The sequence below is a fragment of the Pteropus vampyrus genome, unplaced genomic scaffold (genome assembly GCF_000151845.1).
Source record: "Pteropus vampyrus isolate Shadow unplaced genomic scaffold, Pvam_2.0 Scaffold66, whole genome shotgun sequence".
In the NCBI taxonomy this organism is placed as follows: domain Eukaryota; kingdom Metazoa; phylum Chordata; class Mammalia; order Chiroptera; family Pteropodidae; genus Pteropus; species Pteropus vampyrus.
The window spans coordinates 7,688,125-7,707,715 of NW_011888847.1; the positions used below are offsets into that span (position 1 = coordinate 7,688,125).

Below are 19,591 nucleotides of genomic sequence, written 5' to 3' on the forward strand. Positions count from 1 at the left end.
CTTAAGCCTACATTCAGATATCAGAGGTAAACACTGCAGCATTTTTTTCATTTTTTTTCTAATAGCCAACAATCACCACGAGAATATTAAACGACAGTTTCTCTAGTCTAACTAGAGAAACTTTGAGTACCTTATTCTCTGAATTTTCCCAAAGCAGATGCCTCGAGAACTTAAAATAGTTACTGTGTACCTAACAGCTTCTTAAGTAGCCTCTGCACATGTAAATATAATTCTTTTCTGGTGCTTTCTACAGTAGAAGGAAAATTAAGTTGTTAAGAAATTAAATGACCCTACCTACCCAATACATAAAATGATATGTATAGATAAGACATATATACAGTACAAAATTCCTCCCAGAATGTTAGGCAGTCACTCCCCATGGTAGCTCAGCCTATTGGCTCTACATCTCCAAAGAACAGGAGGCTCAGATTTTACTGAAAAGTGATGTCAAATTAAAAATATTTCCATCATAGCCACAGAGAAGAGGATCCATTCTAAGTCCAAGTGTGACAAAAAAATTATCACACTCAAAATAAAAATTCACACTTACCTCCTCACCCAAGTCCCCACCCCTCATGAAATACGCAGGCATTCTCGCCCCTTGCCCGCAACTCTTCTTATGTGTTTTGCAAAGCTTACAGGCTATCTGAAACCTGCATGTCACATGATGTCTACTCTGGCAACTTTGGGGTTAACTTATTCTCCATAGATGGGATGGTAATGTCTGGGCACCTGCAGCAAGGTCACCTCAAATGTCCTGTGGTATTGGTGCTTTGGCCCATAACCTTTTAATGTAGTGGCTGCCTGCAGTCATCTCTGCTTTTCCTCTCTCCTTTCTCAAAAGTTGCACACATTCGTTTTCCTGTGGATTCACTACAATATGGAAATTAACAACAGTTAAGCATAAACATGGCTTCATTATGGCATAGGCTTGAAACGGGGATGACAAATATCTGCCCAGCTGCCACTCTTGCTCCCGTGGCCAGCCTCAGCAGTGATACTCTGTACTGCTGAGCTGGAAGTAACAAGGTGCCAAGTGTGGCCTTCACGGAAAAATAATCAGTAAATTCCGGCCTCCCACCTTTTATGGAATAATTAAAGGAAAATATTACCAGAGGAGGGGAAACAGCTTGAGGCTACCTACATTCCAGGCTATATTTACTCAAAAGGCCGGCTAGATTTCTACAGATTTACTCAAAAGCCCAAATCCATTTGATATTGTCACTTCATGTGGGTCTAACTACTTGGATTATGATTCTTGAATGAGTCTGCTTTTTACAGTTTGAGAGAGTCACTAAAGAGGGTGACTTCTCATTTTTTTTGACTTTAAGAAACTCTACTCACCATGCTGTGTGTCACATCCCCAGATCTTACTCATCTTATAACCGGAAGTTTGTACCATTTGACCACCTTCATCCATTTCCCCCACCCAGCCCTGGCAACCACCAATCTATTTTCTGTTTCTATACTTGATATATCCTTTTATTTTTTCTGTAACCTCATATTCAAAGTGTATCTCTTATAAACCACATAGTTGAATTTTGTTTTTTAATTCAGTAAACATTTACCTTCTAGTATATTTAATCTACTTACATTTCATACGATTACAGATATGTCTGGGTTTAAATCTACCATTTACTGTTGTGGGGTTGTCTTTTGGTGGGGGGAGGTCATACCTGTTCTATATTTCTTTTTTCTCACCTTCTTGTTTATTCTGGATTAAGTGGTATTTTATTATTCCATTTTCCCCTCTATGAGCCATCTCAGCTACATGATAAATTCTTTTACCATTCTTGTAATGGTAATCATAGAAATTATAAATGCACCACTGTTTTATTAATATCTAATATTAATTTGTGGTTTTATAATTGCTGAACAGTGCAAGGATCTCTGAACATAGTAATTCCTTCTGCCTTTTATTATTGTCGCCACGTATTTTGATTTTCCCTATATTTTAAACCCCACAAGTCCTTACTGCCTTGATAGCTCTGATGTACAGGAGTGTGAGTGTGCAAGCGCGCACACACACATACACACACTCTCTTTCTCCCTCCTCCCCTCCCCAGGTTTTCTAGGTTTTTTGGTTTTTTTTTTAATGGAAGTATCAACAGTTATAAGTTAGTTTGCCATTGTTGGATATGAAAATCCAAATAACCCTATCATAAACGGGATTAGTAAACAATGATTTGTTTGTTAATGTTTCTAAAAGCCAGTGTTATACCCTTATGATACAGTAATAATTTTTTATATTTTCATCAGTAGTTGACTTTAAGCTTCCTTAATTAATTTGGGGGTTGGAAAACTATATCCTGTGGAACAAGTCAGGCCTGTCATCCATTTTTTAAAATTAAGTTTTATGGGAAAACAATAGCCTCAACCATTTACATATTGCCTATGACTACTTACACACTACAGAGACCACATAGCATCCAAAGGCAAAAATATTCACCATCTGAACCCTTACATAAAAAGTTTGCCTACTCCATGATTTAATTCGTATTTTGAAAATTAAGACTTTTATCTATTCCCTAGTCTCCTTACTTCCACTATTTGTATTCCAACCCATTCTAGTTATTACTGGTAGATTGATATTCCAAAACTCAGTTCTGATCACATTATTCTTCTGCTCAAAATGATGGTATTGCCCTATATAAGTAATTTGTATGTGTTTATTTTATTACTACAATATTTATAGTATTCTCTCCTTGAAAGAAGAATTTTTCTTTATATTCTGAAATTCCTTTTTATTATGCTACACATGACAGGTAATCAATATTTATTCATTTAATTGAATAACAATTCATAGTTAGAAAACTTAAAATGTTCTTTTTTACTCTAATCTGAACATTAGTGTTAGGCATCTGAAGTAATACATATTATCTCCAAATCATTTCACTGAAAGTTCACTTGAAAATAATTCACTACCTCCACTTAACTGCTTCCTTTTCTGCCATGCATCATCCTTCTTAAGATCCAATTTTATCTTTCCATCCCAGTCTCCTGCTTCCACTGGCCAATTCAACTTTGAGCACCCTTAATTAAACATTCCTTCTCCTAATCACGCCCTTCTCAGTATTTGTGAGATGTATTTTGTCTTGGTTTTTTGTCTTGTCCTTTTATTCAGAAGTCATGATTTGGTAGAGAAAAGCCTGCTCTGCTAAATTATATTTACAGCCAGCTCACTTCCCCACTGTCCTTTCTATTCTAAAGCCATAGGATTTAACTAGAAGGATAAATTAATATAAAACCTGGACAACCTGTTCCTTCTCCTTCATTTCCCTGCCCAGAGAATCGAATCTCTGAAGAAAATTATATATATCTCATCCCAGATGACTCAACAGATGTAGTAAAGTTTTGCATGAGTAAGACAAGCAACAAGGCTACAATACACATCCAAACTTAGTCTGAAAGGATCTCCAACCAACTTTCTACACCCCTTTGTTTACATAGAGACATATTTAACTAAGTTTGATGTAAATTGTCCTTTAGAACATGAGCATTCCTTGAAATGTTCATTGGGGTTGCGTAAATATGACTTCCTTAGTTATATGTTTAGGAAGTTATAAGTTAAAGTCAAAAAGATTTTTTTACCACAAGTTTCTCAGAGATTTCACTATTCTAATGAGCACCAAGGATCTGTGAAGGAGAAGCACATTGCAAGAAACTTTCCCAAGTTTATTTCATCTCACTTTTAGAGATCGGCTGTTAACATCTTGATGAACTACCAGTGTTGCCTCTGAAAACAATGTAGTAAATGCTGATAGAACTCCCAACTATAGCTTGATTAGGAAAGAAGAAGATTTTTTTCAAGCTAGAGCACTAAAGATTTTTAATCTCTCATTATTGCTCTCTATTGAAATACTGTTGCATTGTCAACTTGAACTCACAGTTCCCATGAAAGTTGAGTTTCTTACAGCACCATACTGCCAGCAAGGCCTAAGCTCTCTGCCTATGAGCTTGCCTGGGATGCTGTAAATAGCAACATATCTCCTGATGGTGGCTTAATTCTAATGGGATAAAGCTGACATTAACCAAAGCAACTAGAGAAAAACTTAGTTTGGAACCTCTATACCTCTACATATATTTATTTCGTTTTATCTTGTTTTTGGATTTTAAATCACTTTAAATGATAGTCCAGGTCAAAAAGCAGAGCAAATTACAATTCCTGCCTCCTGGGCCCCTCACCTTATATTTACCCCTCTCAAATACCGCTCTTGTCTCTTTTGCTTTTAAAGCAAATAGTCCTGCCTGGTTGTGTGTTTGCTTTTGCTCTGTGAGTAAGATTTTTAAATCAGTTGGGTACTGGTTTATCACTTGCACCAACGTTACTATAGAAGCAAATTCTTTCAAACCTATTTCTTGTCTCCAACACCTTGAGGGGGAAGTGCATGATTAGTTTATGAACAGATGCACACTGCAGCTTCCTCCAATAATGTAACCTTGGGAAACATATTTTAGAAGCAATCATGTCAGTCTGGAGCAGTTATGAGGCCACTTGTGATGATCAGAAAAGCCTGGTAACATACAGGTAAGAAATGGACAGCAGCAGAAATTTATAGATTATTAAACTCTTTCATGTTCAGCTTAAGTTTTCAAAACCATTTCCATGCTCGTTATTTTACTATCGGTATTAAAAATAGAAATGGCTTCCTCTCAGAAATATGAAATATTCTTATAAAAGGATTGTCCATTTGCAGAACTTTTAAGACATAAAATTGCATCCATGTACATTTCCCCTATTCTCCTTTCCTATTTTGTACCCTTTATAACATGGCTTGAAAAGGAAAACTTGACTGTGATTATTCAGGCATAATTTACCACTTGATTCCCAATGACACACTAATCTCACTCCTAGGAATTTATTCTAGAAAAACAGTTTAACAAAAAACAAGTACTATATGCATCAAGAAGTTGCTGTAACATTTGTAGCAGAAAAAAGGATATAACCTAAGTATTTCATAACAAGGAAATGTTAAATAATTCATCTACAAAATAAAATTGTATCACAGTTTTAAAATATAGATATAGAAATACTGTATATATTAAGTGAAAAAGCAAAATACGAAATACATAAATCTTAAACTGAAAGAAACATACGCATATGGATGTAGTGGGAAATGCAAATCAATGTACTGGGTCAATTTTACTTTATAAAAATGACATTATTTCAAGTGGTAGATGTTTATTGCTATTCTTTGTGAGAATATGTATAGCACAGAAACTGTCTCGGCATTCTCACATTTCCTTGGGGTCCTAGTTAAGGTTTCATTTATCAAATAAAAATACAGTATGCCAGCTAAATTTTAATTTCAGCTTTAAAAAACAACTAATTTTATACTAGTCCCCACAGGAGCTGTGTCAAAAGGAGTGGTCCCTCGGGGCCTATCCTCTATTCAGATTGCCCAAACTCTGCCCGCCGTCCAGTTGGTCAACGTATTTTCAGTAGAACCAGTAGCACGTCTTCCTGCCCCATCCAGAGATTCTGACTCACTGTCTGCCTGGACTGGGCTGGGCTGGGGGCAGGACAGCTATAGGCTGGGCTTGCTAATAAAGACCATAATCTCGAAGAAAAAAACTAATTTTAGTATAATTATTACAAAACATAATTGAGTATAGTAGTTTAACTTTAAATACAATGTATATGCAATTTTGAGACATATTTATACCAAAAAAAAAATTCTTTTTATCTGAAATTAAAATTTAACTGGATGTCCTATATTTTATCTGGCAACCCTACTCCTGTTTCTTCCAAAAAAAAAAAAAAAAAAAGTCTAATGGAGAACTGGAAAAAGAGGTTAGTTAGTAAGTGTTTTGGGAGAAAAAGATTATTTAAACTCTTGTGACCCAACTTCTTCTCATTTATGTCCTAACAGAGAGAGGATATGTTGGGCTTGGTTCGTCATTATCAATGTGGAGTTTCCCGTATCTGGTACAGTTTCACACTAAGCTTCTCCAAAGACCAGTTCATCATGGAAACCCTTTGACTTAAACATTGATCCTTAGCGTGGCCAGAAATGGTTCACCCTACAAACAAGGTTCAAACCATAGACATTTCACACAGAGGTAACAATTTGAACTGCTTTTCTCACATGAGAAATAACACTTAAACTTTTTAGACTTCCCTCCATGACAAAAATTCAAATGGAGAAAATAAAATATAAAGAACTTTCATCGTGTCAACCTTAAAAATTAGTATATCTATGTGCAAACAAGCTTTTTATAGCGATACTATTAGCACATTGCTACAGGAGGCAGAATGGTTTGCGGCAATAATATTATAGAATCACATCAGAATTTAATACAAATATTAGTATTCCTGCAGATTCCCAATATTTTCCTTTACTAACCATACCAGTGGCCTAGCTATCCAAATTTTTAATGAGAGTGTCATAAAAATCTCCTCAAAAGTATAGAAAACAATTTACAGAGTAGCCGGTAAAATGTCTCAGTTTACAAATAAAAATGAAGGCACCAATAGGTTAAATAAGCAGTTCAAGGTCACAGCTACTTCATGACTTCCTTTCAGGAAGAATAACTGAATTTTTTTCCATTTTTCTTGTCAATGCAGAAAGGTGATTGAGGACCAACCACTCACCGCAGCTAGGACTAGGGGGTTCATGGTAAGTAAAAGGCAAAAGACTAGGGCAATATAGGTAATTCTTGAAATTTTGCTTTCAGCACAATGTCAAAGATGAATTCAAAGATTATGATTAACAAAGATGTATTGATTTCAGCTAAGAATATAAAGAATATTTGATTATGACTTATGTTGATTTCCATTTTACAAGTCAATCACTTTTTGCTATGGCAGCCTTCAACTTTGCATTCAGGTGACTATATTTTAATGGATGCATAGAGGATTGTGGGTTTTCATAAAAGTAAATCACAAATAAATAATCAAAAACAAATCCCACTCCATTTTTTGCTTGCATAGACAAGAAAGTTAAACATCTCTCTTGGAGAAACTGGAAGTTTAAAATTGTGAAGAGTGACAGTCTGTTGTTTTGAGACCTTTTGTAACAGCTTGACTGTACATCAAAAACTAGGCTAACCCCAAGAATCCAAAGTAATAAAGCCTGAGTGCAAAACTGTAATCCATTGTCAGATAAGATGGAAAAGTAATGTTTCCATAGCAGTTTAAAAGAGTTTTAGAAATTGCTAACAAGAAACTAGTTTCTTTCCGTACACCAAAATGTTACAGAACAAAACACTTCATCTCAGATGAAGCTCCTTGATACAAAAGTGAGAAATGGATTCGTAAAACACTTGTATTCTATTTAGTTACCTTAGTCTCTTCTTTTCAAGGGAAGGGTGGCATCTTGTGGCACAAATACAACTTGCTTCAATAAGCTTACTTTCCCTGTGAACAAAACAGTTTGGAAAACGACATCTGGTTCTGATCATCTAAGCGTATTTTTAAATTTCTTTTCCCTACAGAACCAGCCCCTCTTCTGCCTTTTTGTGGCTGCAGTTGCTGTCAGGACAGAGAGAGAGTGGGTGGAAGGTGCTCGGTTTATTAAACACAATCTGACAGCCAAGCCATCAAAACAAGATGCTTCCCGCACAGCTGCGCTCACCTCTCCCCGACCCTATTCCACGTGGGGGGGTTGGAGGGGGGGGTTGGAGGGAACCATGATTTTCAGATTCCCTGAGATTTTTCTCTCCGTGCTTATTTAGCCTACATGATTAACCCTGCCTATAATTACAGTCTCAGACACTTTGCTTCTAAAAGCCCTTGGCCTATTTCCAGGAGAGGGAACAGTAGCTGTGGGTTTATAGCAATTCAGAGTTAGAGTTTTAATCACAGTGCAGGGAAGGGGGAAAGCCCTGCACACTCAGGGTCATGAGAGAAAGAAGCAAAAATGTTCCAAAACTGTTGATTTCATCTTGGACAAAGGCAAGAACTCTGACACTATAAGGACTTTTTTGGGAGTTAACTTATATGGTAAACTTTTAAGTTCCACAGATCTGACTTGAAGGGAGAGGCATTTTCTTTCACTTGGCAGTGACATATAAGACTGAGGTCCACCTATGCTTTCTCCTCATGCTGAAGTCATGATACCAGGTATAGCAGACGCATATGCACCCAGCACGGAGAACCATCCATTCAGCTCTTTTGTATCACAACCTACCACTTCTGAGGCAGTATCAAAGGCTTGCAAAGACGTTTTAAACCAAGTTTACTGGGGCTAGTAGTTCCTAATTTTGCCTTACACTCCTTTATAAAAATATCACTGGTGCACACTTGTTTCACAAGCACATCATTTCAGCATACATACTGTATGGGTAGACATTTTTCCACGTTATGAAATTTATGCCGACATAGTGTTCTCTATGTAGGTTCTCCCTAATTATTAAACACTTAGGTGGTTCTCCTTATCAATAACACTATGTGAATGTTTGCAAACCTTTCTGATTATTTTCTTAGAAAAAAATTTCTAAAAACAAAATTTCTGGGCAAAGCAATATGCATATTTTAAGAGCTTTTAAATATGTTGCCAAATTGACCATCTAAAAGGTTGTATCTATTTACACTCCTCTAAGCAATGTTTTCACAGTAATTTGAGTTTTATCGCTTTTTTAAATCTTGCCATTTTGAGAGCTCAAAACTTGTGTCTCAGTGCTAAAAGATGAATTTATATCATTTCTAGTGGACAAGTATTTATATATTTTTACTTTATATGAATTTTTGTTATTACTCCTTCAGGCCCTTTGCCTATTTTTAAATTATTTATCCATTTTATGTTAATTAGGATAATCTTTTTATGTATTAAAAGATAAGTAGAAAATATTGCCCCCAGTTTTTCAATTTCAACTTAACTCCATTAATGGTGTTTTTCTTTAGATTCTAGTTCAGTTTGTTTATATCTCTTAAATCTGCCAATAATCTCCTTTTCCTAGCATACTTTAACTTGCCTAAGATTTGTAGCCTTTATTCCTACCAAAAATTGACTTTAATCCTTTATTAGCCTAGTGTTTGTAATAGGTTGTATTTCATGTCTGAAAAGATGAATTGATTATTCAATAAATGGTGATCAAACAGCTGAATATCTAAAAGGATATAAAACTTGTATTCTTACTACAAACCTTACATATACACACAAGCAAGCACAAAGTCCAAGTGAGTTCAAGGTCTAAAGATAAAAATTAATAATAAATTAGAAAAACAAATAAATAGCAAGAAAGTCTCCCAATCTCAGCAAAAAAAAATCTCGTATCCAAGTCCAGCAGAGAAGCAGGGGAGAGTAAGGACTTGAATAATGGTATATGAATCCTATCCACCTGGACTATAGAGCCCAAGGGACTGGCCAAATATATCACTCTGCATAAGCGAATCTTCTCACACCCATGAAAGTTTAGAAGAACCCCAATGATGACTGACCTTAGTTTCTCATCCCTGACAAGGTGTTGTGAGAGATGCATATAATTGCATTTAAAGAAAATGAGGTAATGTGGCAATTCTTATATACCTGATCGGGGTCACAGATTCATATCTGATAGATTAGACAGAAAGACAGAGCTCGACAAGCAAGAGATCAAAATCCAGATTATATATATATTTTTTTTTAATTTCTATAAAATAATAAAAATAGAGTAAAAATGAAATGCATAAAAAGGTACAGACAAAATATACAAATGGTGAATATACATATGAAAAGATCTCAAACTCATTAGTAGTCAGAGAAATACAAATTCAAACAACTGTTAGACATTATTTTTTCATCTATAAAATTGGTAAAATCAATACCATTGATAATATCTGATTCTCAGAAAACCAGTAGAATCTCTCATGTGCGTGTAAATTGGCATAGCCTTTTTTTGGAAGGCAGTTTGACAGTACCTACTCATGTTTTAAATGTACAAACTCTTGACTCAGAAATCCACAGATGTCTTTCCTAGAACCTCCAAACAAAGGTGGTACAAGAAAATTTTTTCATCATTATTTTTTGAATTTTGATTTTTATAAGAAAAGTTTCCCTTACTATCTTGGTACATTATTCTTGAACACATGTAAGCACGTATTTCTATCAAACAGAATTGAATTTGCTCAATCAAAGGGTATACACATTTAAATTTTTATATCAATGGACTAAATGCCTACCAAAATGGTCTTACTAATGCTTTCTCCCACCAACAGAGTTTTAAAGTGCTTTATTTCCTGTTCTCGTGCCAGTATCAGCTATTGACATCTATTAACAAACAATGAGTAAAATGATTTGTAGTTAAACAATTTGCATTTGCATTTCTCTAGTTAACAGAGAGGTTTTCCATCTTTGTGTTGTTAAATTTGTAAACCTGTTCTCTAATATTTTCTGAGTTTTAGAAATTTTTCCTACTGCTACTTTATCTTTTTATAAATTGAGGTAAAATATGTATAACATAAAATTTACTATCTTAACCACTTTTAAGTGTTCAGTTCAGTAATATTAAAGGACACTCACATTGTTGTGCATCTTGTCTTCAAAACTCCCTCTTGCAAAACAGAAACTCTATACCCAATAAGTAACTCATCATTTCCCTTTTCTCCAGCCCCTAGCAACCATCACTCTTTCTCTCTCTATGAATTTGACTATTCTAGGTACATCATATAAGTGAAATCCTACAGTATTTGTCTTTTTGTAACTGGCTTATTTCAATGCAATTTATTTTTAATATCAATAAACTGAAAGTAACCTACTTAAAAAAAAAAACAGAAGAATTAAACTATTATATAGACATACTTTGAATGACATGCAATTATTTGTTTGTTCTATAAGAGAGACGTAGATGTATTGGCCAGGCAAGTGATAAAGATCACTATCTTGGGTGCTAGTAGTAAAAACTGGCCAGACTGTGGATATATTTTAAAGTTATTGCCAATAGTATTCACATTTGGATTGGATATAGGAGTTGAGAGAGAGAAGACACTAGTGTTTCTGGCCATGGAAAGAGAAGGCTGGAGATAGCATTTCCTAAGGCTGGGAAAATAGCTGGTGGAACAGGTTAGGATGTACAGGAATCAACAATTGACTTCCGGCCACTTTAAGATATATAGCTGACATCTAATAGTTGCATATGCTGCAAATGGTAGAATCATTTAAAAGCATTTATTTTAACTCGCTGTCTCATGCTTTGAGGTTAGACCAATACATTTTTTTAAAGGATTCAGTAATTTTAACTGGCCAGCTTTAAAATATTTTGAATTTCTTTTTTACTACAAAAAAAAAAAAAAAATGAATGCCATATGTGAATACAATTTTTAGCCAAATTTGCATTTTAATATGGTGGCCTATTATACAATGCTACCATTTGTGTCAAATGAGTCAATTATAGTTTAATAAGACTTAGATACAGTAAAATGATTTATAATGTAAAACAGAATTAGCACATTTGGTGATTATCAAAACTGCAGGCTGAATAAAATGAGAAACTCCATCTGTTACTATCTACCTTTCACCTCTACATGAAGAAAATATAAAAAGGAAGAGTAATAGGAGCTTCTCCAAGTGGTTGCATAGAATAAAAGTTCTCATTTGGCAGGGACTGTGTGTTATTTATTTCTGTATCACCCACAGTGGCTTGTGTGTAGTAGGCATCCAATTAATTTGTGGCATTTAATCGAAGTCTATTGGACAGTAAAGAAAAATGTCACGATCATTATTCGATACGTTTGCCCAAGCATTTATTATGAAATGTTAAAAAAAAAAAACAAAAAACAGCTTAACTTCTGGCAGCTTCAATTATCTACAACACAGTAACTGAGAAAATAAGTGAAAAAAGAATAACTACCATAAAAATGCTTGTACTTTACTATTTAAGAGAAGAGCTTAGAATTATAGGCAAATTAAAATTCATTGGTTTAATAACTTAAGTGAGTAAATTCACATATACACACTGAAATACACTCAAAAATTAGAACTACAAATGAAGGAAAGCAGGATACCAATTACAAAGTAAATAATATATTAATTGCTAGTAGCATTTTTCTCTTAAAGCAAATTATAACTGATGTGGATGATGATTATGAAAATATTCAATTCTATAAATATGTCAAAGATAACACATACTCAGATGCTACAGGGAGTCAAAAGTGAATAAGATATAGGCTCAGTTGCCAAAACCTAAAAGTCCAAAGGCGAAGATATGTAAAGTATATCAACTATAAGCAGAGGCAGACTATGAAGTTTACAAAGTCAGGAATGCAAAAGAATGACAAATAAGAAAGATTGATTCGTGGAGGAGTCCAATGTCTTTCCAGGTAAAGGAAATATCAGGAACCTTTACAAGGTTAGCCGAAGCATAGGAATAAGTAGAGATTGATGAGAAACATAAGTAGAAAGGTGGGTTGGAGCCATATTATGGAAGGCACACATGCTAAGATCAAGATTTTTTTTAATTGGTAAGGGTGGATATTTGAAAATCATAGAAGAATTCTGAGCAGGGAAACAATAAAATAGAAATTTTGGTCTTGAGAAGATTAACCTAACAATATGATATAGACTTTGCTATTCAAAGTGTGGTAACCACACCAGCAACATCAGCATCTATTATCAGCTTTTTAGAAATACAGACTCTCAGGACCTACAGAATCAGAATTTGCATGTTGACAAGATCCCAGGTAACTTGTAGCATATTAAAGTGTGAGAAGAACTGGTTTAGAATAGCCCCAAGGGGAAAGACTCTGGAAATGGAAAGCCAATTACGAGTTCATTACAACAATATAATCACTACTTCCATGCCTCACTTATGTACTGATATCCCTAAGGTGAAAATGAGATGCATCTTAATTCAGGCAGTCACTGTTGTGGGAGCATGATATTTACTGGACTTTTAACCCTTCCCTCACAAAGCCCTAGACTGAATCTCTAGTTCCACTCAGTGCCATCATTTCCTTTTTCTCTGTATGCTCACATCCCAGCTTTCCCTGAACCAAATTTGTGAAGGTTCTCTGCCCTATAATTTATGACGTAACCAAATTCTCTATCTACAGGTAGTGAAATGGGTCTAGGGGACTCTGAAAGTAGTTAAAGTCATCACCTGAATCACTACAATCAACCTGAATCCCAGACATCTCAAGAAGTTGCCATCCTGAACAAGCCTGATGTCTGATCTTGGAAGCTAAACAGGGTCAGGCCTGGTTAATACTTGGATGGGAGACCACCTAGGAAGATCAGGCACTGTAGGCATAAATAACAGTAAAAAGAAAAAAAAAGCAAAGTCAATCTATCTTCTTAGGGATTTTATTCTGATGCATTTTGCACTATTTTTCTCATTAAATAGAACATTTTTACAGAAGAAAGTACTTCCACACCAAGTAAGTACTCACTGTGCCTATCTCCCACCACAAATGTAACACCTTTCCCACTCACTGTTCCTTACCTTTGCACATGCTATTCCCTCGGCCAGGTAAACCCTCCCACCGATCCCACTGTTCCCACCTAACAAACCTTTATTCAGCCTTCATTATCTTTCAGGTGAGCTCCAAAGCATGCCCCACACACAGTTAGCTGAGCCTTCCTTCTTCCGTGTTCCAGACCCGGTCAAGGAGGACCAAGCTTTCCCTCCAGAAGATGGTCTGCAAAAGAGTTAAGCTGTGTACTTTCGAATGTACTCTATAACATTAAATATAACTAGAGGTGCACATGAGTGGAAAGAGAAAAAAAGAGGAAGAACAAAAGAAAATCCTAACGTTGAGTGGTGAACACACAATGCAATATATATATGACGTACTGTTGAATTGCACACTTGAAACTTATTTGATTTTATTAATCGATGTAACCCCAGATAATTCTTAATTTTAAAAAATTAGCTTTCAATATATTAGCAATTTTTTCAATATTAATATCTGACCATTTTCTCATTTGAAAATGAGGCTATTTGATGAGCTATTCTTTAGTACTCTATGATTATGATTTAGTACTCTATGGTCCATAACATTAATCATAATGGCTGGAATTTACTAAATTTCTAATATCTTCTAGCTCATTTCTTTTATATCTTATTAAAAAAACAAAAATGCTCCATTTTCAAGAGGTGTTCGCTATCTGCACTTTTAAAATAATTTCATATTCTATTGCATTTCAGGCAGCTGCTTAAATTGCAACATAAATTTCACCAGAGAATGCAAAGTTATTAGCTGAAATAGTTTCATTTCAAACCAACATCTTATTGGATTGGAATATTAGGCACAGAGCTTTAAAAAAAAATGTATGCTTCAAAATGAACTCATTGCTAGAGGTATTAAATAAATAGATTTTCCAGTGTGAATTCCCAATTATTTTAACTCCAAGTTGTTATGTTAAAAATAAACTGTCTTTCTAGAACGAATTTCTGAAATATTTATGTTCAGCAAAAATTATGCTTCTAGTATAGCTGAGATGACCTGTATTATTGTCATGGCTGAAAGGCTGAAAAGAAAAAGGATTTTTACATCATCTGAAATTATCTTTCCTCAAATTACGTGCTAATTGAAAGGGAAAAATTGTATTTATGCATCTTAACTAAGACATCAAAGCTAATATATCCAATATTGAGACAAAGGACATATGTGCCTCATTATGGAATGCACCACTTCAGTGGTTTCCTGCCAAAAATATGTCACCTCTATCTACATCTGAGGAAATTTCAGACAAATTTAAATTGAGGTACATTCTACAAAACAATTATCTATATTCCTTTAAAATGTCATCCAAAAAATGAGACATTCAGGACATTTTCTAGATTAACCAAGACTAAAGAGATATCACAGGTTGGATCCTGGACCTGGAAGAGTAAGAGGAAGGGTTAGGGACATAACTGTAACAGATATCATTGAGACAATTAATTAAACTTGAAAAAGAATAGGAAAAAAACGAATTTATATATGCCATGAATAACGTGACAGCTGCATTCTGAAAAATGGTGTTCACTACTAGACTGACCACAACCCACAGCAGGGGCTTCAGGGAGCAGTTCAGAAGGGGCATCTCGAAAGTGCATCCTCTCAAATGCACTAAATACAAAGAGCTTTCTGGCTAGGAAAATGCAATTTCGAGCCCATGCCAAATAAAAGTATGATCTAAGTAAAATACATGCACTCACACACAGAAAGCTTGGAGAAGAGAGAACAAAATAAACATACTGTGCAAAATTAATTTTATCTTTCTCTAGACCTCTATTCCCCCGTTGGTAGAAAAAATTATTTACAATTTAAACTAAAGCCGAATTGAAGTCCAACTCAATCTCTTGACTAACACTCAAAGATTCTCTAGATTTCTAACCTCTCTCCATCTTCCTTTCCAAGGTGGCACCTGAGTGCAGGTGAGGCTTTTATGTGTTCATGCAGTCAGAGGGAGCCCATGATTCACAGGCAGCCCTCACAGTAAAGCTGGTCTAGCCTGACCCCTGGTTGTGGGGGCTGGTGCTTGCCGAGGTATAGCTAGCTGGCTCCATTGATCCTTCCAAGTCCTCACCACTAGAACTTATTCCACCCAAGCTGAGGCCTGTCTGAACTCTTGGTTCTCTCAGCATCTCTGTTGTGTGAAAAATGAGGGTGTTGGGGGTTTTTTTGACTACTGAGTGTCAAAAACTAGGCTCTACTACAATATCTGGGGGCTGTCCAGAGGACTTAATTGGACTGGCCCATGTAGGTATCAGCTGAACGTACCACTGGGCATGTTAGGATGTACAGTGAGCTATGAGCCAGGGCTAGAACTTATATGGCAGAAAATAGCTGAGAGATCAGAGATACAAAAGTCAGCAGGTACAGAAGAACCACAGTCACTGGAGGCCTCTATTTTTGTTCATATGGTTCTGTGTGCAGACTAGGGTTGAAACATAGGCCAGGCATGGAGGCCTGCCTTTCTGTTGCCTTGTCCATAATTTTTCAATACGGAATTCTGGTGCTTTTTGCTGACCTACCTTGTATGTCTTCTAAATTGGTTTTGCCCTCTTCCAGTTAATCTGTTTGAGAAAAGAGGAATAAAATATGAAAAGGATAGATAGACCTATCCATCTAGTCTGTGACTTAAAACAGCATAAATGGCCACAAAAAAAAACTTCTCCAATTATTCCATAAACCATGATCCAGTGCTAAAGGGTTTTAAGAGTCGATTAATGGATTTATTAGTAAGCGTTTTAAATTTGTCTGGCTACTCCACTACTTACCTGTGATTTTACAAGTTAGCGTTCTCTATCTCTCTTTCTCTCTCTCTCTCTGTCTGTCTCTCTCTCTATCTCTCTCTTTCTCTCTCTCTTTCTCTCTGTCTCTCTCTTTTTTCTCTCCCAATCACACATAAACACACATACACACACACAAACTTAACATATGATAAAGACAGAATAAATTGCTTTATAGCAGATTTTGGGAAAAGGGTCACAATGAAGGAAAAAAAGGCTGGATCACCACCTGACATCAGATATGTGTGGCTACCAGATGAATGAAAGACTTAATGTGAAAGGAAAAAACATATAGTTAATGGAGAGTGGGAAGAGGGGAGTAGAATGTCTTTGTGATCAAGTGGCAACACAGACCATGAGAGAAGAATACTATTCAACCATTATGACATAGACAGATCTAACAGACAATGACAGAAAGGAAGGCAGTAACTGCAATTTTTAACACCAATAAAAGATTAATCACTAGAATATGAAAAAAACTACTGCAAATCAATTGAAAAAAAACCAGTAACTTTCAATAGAAAATGGGAAAGGACATGGACAGGCAATTTAGAGAAGAAAAAATGACAAATATAACAAAATTAATTAGTATTCAGGGAAATGCAAATGAAAATAATAGTGAAATGCACTAAATTAATTGGAAAAAGAAGAATGCTAGACCATGCTGAACATTGGCAGAGGTATGGCTACACGTTCTGACGGTGGAAGTAGAAAGCAGCAGCCATTCTAGAAATCAACCTTGCAGTATTCACTTAAATTAGTGTATGCATAGTATAAGGCCCAGCAACTTTGCCCCTGGTTCTATGTACTAAAGAAATTCTATAAAAGGACACATAAAAGGCTATTCATTGAGCATTAGCTGATGGTGGGAGATGTTAAGGGCAACCTGGGAGAATGGATGGGCAAAAGGTGGTGGATGCATGCCATGGAGTCCCATGACGAAACTAGGACCAAAGGACTCTGACATTCAGAAATACACATTGATTTTGAAAGTAAGGTACTGATGCAAAACTTAAAACACTGAGTGAGATACAGAATGCAAAACTATTTTTATAAATTAAAAATACATGTATGCAAACCAACGAAACACAACTTGCTAGAACATAGATAAACAGCTACACTTTAGAATGGTTCCTGTAGGGTGAAGAGGGGAATGTAGTTGGGAATGGGGATAAAAGAGAATGAATGAGTGCTTAAATGAGCAAATATATGAGGAAGTGGCCATGCAAAGATGATGTGACTTGAACCGAGCGATGAGATTAACTTAACCCTATGCACTCAGATCTAAACTAATATAATAGTCAAGGAAGTCCTCAACCTGTCACTGTGAGCTTTCAGTTATTCTCTAAACTTTGCATCACATTTTCCATCCTCAGTTACTTTGCCTTCATCCAGCTACTTCTTCTCCACATTTCACTCTCTCCCCATCCTTCTCCAGCATTCTTTCTAACCCTGATTTCATCTCCCTCTTCTTTCTTTTCTTCCTGTTCTTCATTATTTTATCTTCTTCCTTAATCTCCCTCTTTCCTTTCATTTCCAAAGTTGCCTTGTTTTCTCTCAGAATGGCTCTTATCATGTATATAATGCAGATTTTATAATAGTAATAATAATAATAATAATAATAATAATAATAATAATAGCAGCTAGCATTTATTGACTGCTTACTACATGCCAAGCACCATTCAAAGCTCTTTACATACATTGCTCTTTACGCCAACTCAGGTTACTTTAACTTAGGCTTAGTGGGCCAGGAGGAAAGTAAAGCATAGAAAGGTTAAATAGCTTGCCCAAGGTCACACAGCTAGAAAGGAGCAAAAAATTAATTCAAACTCCAGGTTATCTGATGCCAGAGTCCACACTGCTAAACACTATGCTACACTGTCTGCTATAATCTTCAGAAACACTTTCAGAAGCATATCTTATAGAACTATGTGAGAATCCTACTAAGTGTTTATTGTAGCATTGTTTAAAATAGAAAAAAAAAACGGATCTTAATCTAAAATATTGGGTATGGTGTGATTTATTTTGTATAATTTCCTTTTTAAAAAGAAGTGAGTGTGTGTACATGCACATGCATACAAAACTGTGACTATGTATATCTGAAAAAATATTTTTGGAGAAATTATACTTAGAAATATACTCATAGTAGTTAAAGCTGGGAAAAGGGTCTAAGGCAGAAAGAAAGAAAATTTTACTTTCATTTCATTTAGCTTTCGATTACTTAAATCTTCCAACTACACATGTATTACTTTGTTAACAGAATTGTGAGATCATAGGCCATTTTTGCTCTGTTCTTTATATTTTTGTACCAAAAAAAAAAAGCTTACTATATTGAATGTCAACTCTCATTGAAAAATTTAAAAAATTTTAAAAGCCTAATAAACATTATTTGAATAAATATATATACTATTACTTTAAATCCATCGATGGCATGAATCACTGATGTTTCCATAATTGATATTTTCACTTTACATTTGACATTGTTAATGAAGCACATGTTGGTATAGAATACAACTTCACGGAAAAAAATAAGTAGCTTCCCTTCATAAAAAGCTTGCAGCCTTGGCTTAATGAAGTAGCGGGGTAAAGACGGCATATCTCCAATATGGCAGCATGTGGCCTTTCAAATTGATTTACATTAAAGCTGAAAAACACCCTTTCCTAATGATAATATCAAAGGGAGGATAAAAGGGGAGGGAGCTAGATTAAGAATTCTTTGCAAATTCTTTGTATTGAATATTTTACTTGCCAAAGACTCTTCAAGAAAATTAGATGTAAAGTATGAATGTTAGTTACCAAATGACCTGGATGATACTCAAAGTCCAGGTAGTTGGATGGTCAACAGGGTAACAGTCAGTGTTTCCCAAGTAGGAGTGTTACGAGCATTTATACTCAGACACAGCATCATTAAATGTGAATTCAGGTATTGAAGTAGCACAGACGTCTAATTGTTTACTGACCAGAAAGAGACCCAGAGAAACGCACTGCTACCTTACTACTATTAAATATTTTTCATGGCACCAATAAAACACTGTTTTCCTCTAAGAAATTTGAAAGGTGTTCCTCTGTTGTTAACTAAGCTTTTTCCCTTCTAGTGGATTTTATAGTCTTGAACAAATTTTAAATTAATATAATGTACCCTTTTTTTGATAAAGTTTGAAAAAGACTGACTTGAAGCAAGTAAGAATTGTTTTAAATAACTTCAATCATTTAGAAGTTGTACTAGAAGAAAAACTTTGTTTTCAATAGCAACAAAAAAAGATAAAAATAACATGCAATATATATTAAGGAGAAGACTACTCCTAAAAATACCAAAAAATTAACTGAAAATTTGAAAAATTAACAGTAGTAATGATGGTAATTCACCACCACCCCTTCAAGTTAATTTATAAATCCAAGGCAAGCTCTAACAACAACAACCAACCACATCTTTGGAATTTGATTAGGAAAATCT

At 35.2% G+C, this 19,591-nt stretch overlaps 1 long non-coding RNA gene across 2 annotated transcripts in view; it reads right to left on the reverse strand.

The window, feature by feature from the left end:
• Nucleotides 1-796: 796 nt before the first annotated feature.
• The window catches only part of LOC111740608, a 39,723-nt gene continuing 20,928 nt past the window's right edge, over nucleotides 797-19,591 (reverse strand). Inside the window, exons 2-4 of one of the 2 annotated variants that reach the window (XR_002780688.1) lie at nucleotides 15,880-15,921; nucleotides 13,428-13,555; nucleotides 797-873 (exon numbers count right to left, since the gene is read on the reverse strand). This is a non-coding gene — a long non-coding RNA (uncharacterized LOC111740608). Of the gene's footprint in view, nucleotides 874-11,509; nucleotides 11,606-13,427; nucleotides 13,556-15,879; nucleotides 15,922-19,591 lie in introns of those variants that run through there. The other variant, XR_002780687.1, reaches the window with a different exon arrangement.